General features: G+C 41.5%; 1 long non-coding RNA gene across 1 annotated transcript; it reads left to right on the forward strand.

The window, feature by feature from the left end:
• Positions 1-1,856: 1,856 nt before the first annotated feature.
• On the forward strand, positions 1,857-6,812 carry LOC133230945 (uncharacterized). The gene is made up of 3 exons (XR_009731000.1): positions 1,857-2,246; positions 5,700-5,859; positions 6,616-6,812. It is a non-coding gene; the product is annotated as an uncharacterized LOC133230945 (long non-coding RNA).
• The last annotated feature ends 348 nt before the right edge of the window (positions 6,813-7,160 follow it).

The raw sequence follows: 7,160 nt of genomic DNA on the forward strand, positions 1-7,160 counted from the left end.
GGGAACAGCAGCAGGTGTCATAATGCAGGTCAAGATTTAAGGTCCTGCTCCTGTTTCAGAAGTTACTTAGTCATCTCAATTTCTAGAGCCATTTTGTTGAAAGGAAAGGCCTTGACACTAATTAAAATAGAATCTCCTTCCAGAGGGTATTGGAGTGGGCAGGGAGAGGTTTGGAGGTAGCTTTGAAAGTGAAAGTTACTCAGTTGCGTCCCACTCTTTGTGACCCCATGGACTGTAGCCTGCCAGGCTCCTCTGTCCATGGAATTCTCCAGGCCAAAACACTGAAGTGGGTAGCTATTCTCTTCTCCAGGGGATCGTCCCAACCTAGGGATCAAACCCAGGTCTCTTGCATTGTAGGTGGATTCTTTACTGTCTGAGCCACCAGGGAAGATTTATGTTGATTTAAACAAAATTTTAAAACAGGCTTTGCTTTTGCTCTCCAGAGTTTGCAGATTAATATTCATTATTAATAGTCATGTACGGTATATGCTTGATAATCATACTTATTGAGTCAACAGGGCTGACTTGACAGAACTTCAAGGGTCCCACATGGAAGTATTGTGTGTTTATTTAGATTGAGTTGATATCTACAAACACATGGGAATAGAATGATCTTTAGTATGTATACACACTTGTAGAATTTTAGGAAGAAAAACAAACAAACAAAAACTATTTAAGCTGATCTCATTTTTTTTTCAGATAGAAAAGAATCTGAAATCCAAAGCCACAAGATGACCTTGAAGATCACCAAGGTTGAGCAGTAATGGGACTAGAGTGGGGAATGTGGCTCCTGCACTACCAGGCTCTCCAGGTCATGTTTATAAAGCTCCTAAGCCAGGCTGACCCTCCTTCCAAAAGTGATTGAGAAGAGGAAACCTTTGCCTTCATTCATGGCAAGTTTTCCCAGTTATTACTGCTGCTTTCAGAAAATAGTATTCTTTCAGTAGCTCATCTACCGCATGACATTATTCTTCACAGTAAAGCCTTGAAGGTTTTGGATCTATTAGTTTGATTTTGTCATCAGGCCCCACTATCATCAATTCATCAGTTCATGTGTGAGGCCTGAGATGAGAGATTATTCTAGGAGTAAAAAGAAATGAATTGAGTTTACTAACAGCTTGCAATGTTGGCTTAAAACTCAACATTCAGAAAACGAAGATCATGGCATCTGGTCCCATAACTTCATGGGAAATAGATGGGGAAACAGTGGAAACAGTGTCAGACTCTATTTTTTTTTTTGGGGGGGGGCTCCAAAATCACTGCAGATGGTGACTGCAGCCATGAAATTAAAAGACGCTTACTCCTTGGAAGGAAAGTTATGACCAACCTAGATAGCATATTCAAAAGCAGAGACATTACTTTGCCAACAAAGGTCCGTCAAGTCAAGGCTATGGTTTTTCCTGTAGTCATGTATGGATGTGAGAGTTGGACTGTGAAGAAAGCTGAGTGCTGAAGAATTGATGCTTTTGAACTGTGGTGTGGGAGAAGACACTTGAGAGTCCCTTGGACTGCAAGGAGATCCAACCAGTCCATTCTGAAGGAGATCAGCTCTAGGATTTCTTTGGAAGGAATGGTGCTACAGCTGAAACTCCAGTACTTTGGCAACCTGATGCAAAGAGTTGACTCACTGGAAAAGACTCTGATGCTGGGAGAGATTGTGGGCAGGAGGAGGAGAAGGGGACGACAGAGGATGAGATGGCTGGATGGCATCACTGACTCGATAGACTTGAGTCTGAGTGAACTTCAGGAGTTGGTGATGAACAGGGAGGCCTGGCGTGCTGCGATTCATGAGGTCACAAAGAGTCGGACACGACTGAGCGACTGAACTGAACAGCTTGCAAGAGAGACGGAGCAAAGTCAGTCTTATTTCTGGGCTCATGTAGCAGCATGAACAGCACAATGCTAAAAGAAGGGGATTTTCCCCTTTCAGTCTGTGACTGTGTATAGTTACAACCGGAGAGACCACAGTGAGACACTGCACATCTCAGCAGCAGTGAGCTACGATGGAGGAAGGGTGGGTAGCAAGAAGGAGATGGGGCCCTGGGTCCAACCTACTGCTCTTTCCGGGAAGACAGTAGGACCTGAGACAGCAGTGAGGCCTCTCTCTGCTGCTCCTCACCAGCACAGCATCATCTTCGTCGCCAGAAGGAGCAAGGGATGATGGGCCCTCCAAGGGAGCAGAGAGGACGTGGCTGAGCACATGGGCACACCCTCTTAGGACCCACAGAAATAATCCATGGCAAGAGGTAGAACCTGTCATAGTTTCTCTGACAGAGGGCTAGAACTGTAGAAACAGAATCAGAAATGGTTAATGTGATCCAGTTTTAACCCATGGGCTGCTTAGGGGCTTTAAGACCATTCAAATAAAATAAAATGAGACCAGGCTAGAGAATTCCCCAAACAGACAAAACCATTTAATCCACATGCATGTCTGCCTGTGTTTTTAGTTTTTCAGTGGTGTCTGACTCTGTAACCCCATGGACTGTAGCCTGCCAGGCTCCTCTGTCCGTGGGACTCTCCTGGCAAGAATACTGGAGTGGGTTGCCATTTGCTCCTCCAGGGGACCTTTTCAAATGAGGGTTAAAACCCGAGTCTCTCTTAGGTCTCCTGAATTGGCAGGCAGATTCCTTACTATTTGTGCCACCTAACAAGCCCATTTCTTATAAGTGCCTCTGATAACCAAAAAATAAACTTTATTATTTTCTTAAATGGTATAACACAAGCACCTTTAACCTGCTGTCTAGAAACACTTATGGTAATAAATAATCTTTGTAAAAGTTAGATGACTTCCTGCTTTTCACTTCTTAAGTCACCCTGTTATGTCCTGCCTCTTCACATTGGTTTTGAATTTGAAGACTTCTAGTTCACAAACTGGGCTTCCCTGGTAGTTCAGATGGTAGTAAAGAATCTGCCTGAAATGCAGGAGACTCGGATTCAATCCCTGGGTCAGGAAGATTCCCTGGAGGAGGAAATGTCAATCCACTCCAGTATTCTTGCCTAAAGAATCCCATGGATGCAGAGCCTAGCAGGCTAGAGTCCATAGGGTCACAAAGAGTTGAACACATCTGACTGACTGAGTATGCATGCAGTTCACAAACTGTTATGTTGTGCACAGTAAACTCTTACTGAATACTTTTATTGAGCTGGCTTTAATTTATACGGTTTTTAAATTTTTGACAAGACAGAGGGATTGGACTAGAGCAATTGTTTAGTATTTTCCATTTTTATCTGCTTTGCCCTCCCCAGTTCCTACTCTCCTCTCCACCTGGCTCAGACTTTCTTTTCCCAATGTGTAGTGTGAACTTCGACTCAGTTTTGAAACGTTTCCAAATCTGAACCTCGATGACTTTCTGATCTCTACCACTGAGTTTTAATTTATTCTATGCTACCTAGTCTTATTGGTCATCTTTTCATGTGTATCTAGTTTTCCCCTCCTAGATTGTAATCCTCTGGATTTTGTCTATGAATAACTACCACTCAGTAGAGCACCTTAAACCTTGTAAACTTTTGATAAATGTCTATTGATGGTTTTATTGACATCAAGTTTAAGGTTTAGTAAGCATTCTGTATCTAATTAAAAAGAACACAGTAATAGAACTGTAAAAATAGCTGTTTATCCACTTGTGTGTTCCATAAACTAAAAAATTCATAGTTGTTTACACTGACAATTAAAAGACTGTCTGCTTTAGATTCCCAATGCAAAATTGATATGGTGTGCTATCAGTAATCACCTTGAACAGATGGAAAGCAGTTTTCAGTTTTTCTATTTTCTTTGTTTTGTGCTGTGCTAAATCTCTTTGTTGTGTCTGACTCTTTGTGACCCCATGGACTGAAGCCCACCAGGCTTCTCTGTCTATGGAATTTTCTAGGCAAGAATACTGGAGTGGGTTGCCATGCCCTCCTCCAGGGGATCTTCCTGACCCAAGGATGGAACTCTTATCTCTATGTCTTCTGCTTTGGGTTCTTTACCTCTAGAGCCACCTGTTAAGTACTCCTAAATACCTCTTAATTTAAAAGGAGTCAGTGGGACAGTGATCTATCTATTATTATCTGCAATCTATTACAGGTAAGCTACAGAAAATAAATGCAGTGTTTTTTAGATGCTGATTTAAAAACAAAAGATTTTAAAATTAGATTACAAATTAAAAGCAGTCAAAACATCACATTTCACACTTTATTTAAAATGTGAGCTAGTTAAGTTTGTTTATTTCAAACTTAATAATCACATGTGAAGGTTGATTATTTTTCTTTTGGAAAAGATTTCCCTGAGGACTTTAAAAAGATGAGTTCCCTGACACCTTTTAAAATCTGAATCAACCAAACAAAGTCCACTCCAGGATAAACAAAGAAGACATTTAAAAGCCTCCAATGTCTCCATCCATTTCATGCCTTCACAGAAAATTTAGGGGCTAGTCCTCACCTGACCTCTGCCTACCTATTAGCCCCAGGATGTGTCCTTCACTCCAACGAATGTTGCTGTCTTACCATTTCTGGAAGGTGTCTGAGCTTTCCTGCTCTGGCCCTTGCATTTGCCTTTTCACCCTTAGAGAGCTCTCCTTTGCTCTATTGATAGACATAGCCAGCAGACAGGTCTCACCAGTCCCTCTGCCCAAAGGGTTTGTCCCTGAATTCTTGGCATTCGTCTCATTCCCAGTCTGTAGCAGGCATGCCTTCATGCTAAGTCGCTTCAGTAGTGTCCAACTCTTTGAGACCCTGTGGACTGTTGCCCACCAGGCTCCTCTGTCCACAGGATTCTCCAAGCCAAAATACTGGAGTGGGTTGCCATTTCCTCCTCCAGGGGATCGTCCCAACCCAGAAATCAAACCCATGTCTCTTTTGTCTCCTGCATTGACAGGCGGGTGCTTTACCACTAGGGCCACCTATGGAGGCTTCCCAGCTCGCCCCCGCCTCCTTGCCATTCTCTGGATTCAGCTCAAATGTCACAGCCACAGAGAGCTCTTTCCTGACCACCTTGTTTTTCTCAATTTCACTTATATCTTTTGGTCCAATTAGGTCCTTTGTGGTAATAACAATTTTCAGGTTTGTTTTTTTTTTTTCAATTTGTCAATAAATTTGCTTACTTATTTGTTTACATGTTTATTGTTGGATTGCCCATGTAAGTATTAGTTCTTTGATATCTTATTTGTCTTGCTCTGTAGTTCTAAATTCCCCAATTCCTGTCACATAGACTAACCTCATAAAAGAGGAAGGAGTTTTGAAATGTTCTGTTAGTGCATGTAAAAAGCAGCAGGTTGACATCAGGTGAGAATCAGGAGACATTTGAGATAGTCTGGAATTTAAGAAGCTGAAGAAGACCATCAGTGGAGACTTTGCTTCTAGCTTTCCCACTGAGCTAGCCATGAGATTCACAGTGGGTGACTTTGGATGACATATTTGAGACACTTACTCTATAGTTCTGTGATTTATTGACTTTGCTTTAGATTCAAATGTTTACATTGTGTTACTTTTCTAAAATAATCAATAGCCTATGCTTAATTTTCTTTTGTTTTAATTTTTTTCAGCATTAGCTGTCTGACTTCTCTCCAGTAACTTAATTTTTTTTTTTTTTGGTTGGTGGTAGAGGCAGAGGTTTCTGTATTTGTCAATTTCTTCATCTATAAATGGAAAGGGCAGGAGGAGAAAGAGTCACCAAAGGTTCCTTTGGAGTTTTTCTTTTTTTTTACTTTTTTGTTTTTTAGTTGTTTTGTTCTTATAATATGAAGCGGTATGAAGGAGAAACGAAGGGAAAGAGAAAAATAGACACCAAAAACCTGCCTTGCGGAGAGTCTTCCAGAGGATGCTAGCAAGCCCATTGCCACTTGCTGATCATTGAAGCCAACTTCCTTTTATTACTTGCAGGTAGTAATATACATATTTTCTGTTTCTCCTGCAATATAACTATTCAGTAAGTTTCCAAGTGCATTAGCTGGTTTTAGACAACTGGTATGGCATTTGTCACATAGAAAGACATACCTAAATGTTTACAAACATGGTTTTTAAAATAAAAGCTTTAAATGATAGTTATTTAATATCCGAGAGTGAGAAAGCATGGAAACAATTGTACAGGTGGAGTCAGCATGAGCACTGGACGAGTGGGCATGTTTCTACAGTTTTAGGCTTTTCTAATGTCTTACTTGAATTGTGGTGTTGGAGAAGACTCCTGAGAGTCCCTTGGACTGAAAGGAGATCCAACCAGTCCATTCTGAAGGAGATCAGCCCTAGGTGTTCTTTGGAAGGAATGATGCTAAAGCTGAAACTCCAGTACTTTGGCCACCTCATGTGAAGAGTTGACTCATTGGAAAAGACTCTGCTGCTGGGAGGGATTGGGGGCAGGAGGAGAAGGGGACGACAGAGGATGAGATGGCTGGATGGCATCACTGACTCGATGGACGTGGGTCTGGGTGAACTCTGGGAGTTGGTGATGGACAGGGAGGCCTGGCGTGCTGCGATTCATGGGGTCGCAAAGAGTCGGACATGACTGAGCGACTGAACTGACTGAACTAATGTCTTACTCACTGATATTTTTAGAATCCCATTTTCCTTTTCACACTAAATTTTGCCTAATACAAGCATCCTTATTTCTGTCCCTTTTGAACTGGTAACCTGATGGAGCAGATGGGTTACTTGGAGTAGCACATGGCTTTAGGAGCATCTACTTCTGCATTCACATGGAAGATTCATCAGTGGAAAACCAAGGTCTATAGCAGTCAAGGGGCTGCTGGCAGCTGGCATCAACTTCACATATATGAATGTGCCCTGAGCTAAATGGTTGTGTCTTCCATGGCTTTGTCCTATCCTAAAATAAAGTTACGGTTCACCTAATCAAATCCTCTTGACTTAAAAGTAACCACGCTGTTTTCAGAGTAAAAATAGTTGATTCATTAAATGCACTAATTAAGAGTTGTCTGTCTGTATCCTAGCCCTACCACTATTTTCTCATTTTGGAAAGTTTAACATCTTAGTGCCCATTACCTCTTCAGTAGAGCTGATGTAATATAGTACCAAGAGCTGTGATAAATAGTTTACATTCATTTTCTATTTAAGGAAGCATCCCCCTAAAATGGGAATCTTTGAGCAAGCAGATGACTTTGGGAGAGATACTTTTGAAGATGTGAGATTAAAAAAAAAAACAAAGTGTTCTTACACCTAACCATGACTCA

The sequence above is a fragment of the Bos javanicus genome, chromosome 1 (assembly GCF_032452875.1).
Source record: "Bos javanicus breed banteng chromosome 1, ARS-OSU_banteng_1.0, whole genome shotgun sequence".
In the NCBI taxonomy this organism is placed as follows: Eukaryota; Metazoa; Chordata; class Mammalia; order Artiodactyla; family Bovidae; genus Bos; species Bos javanicus.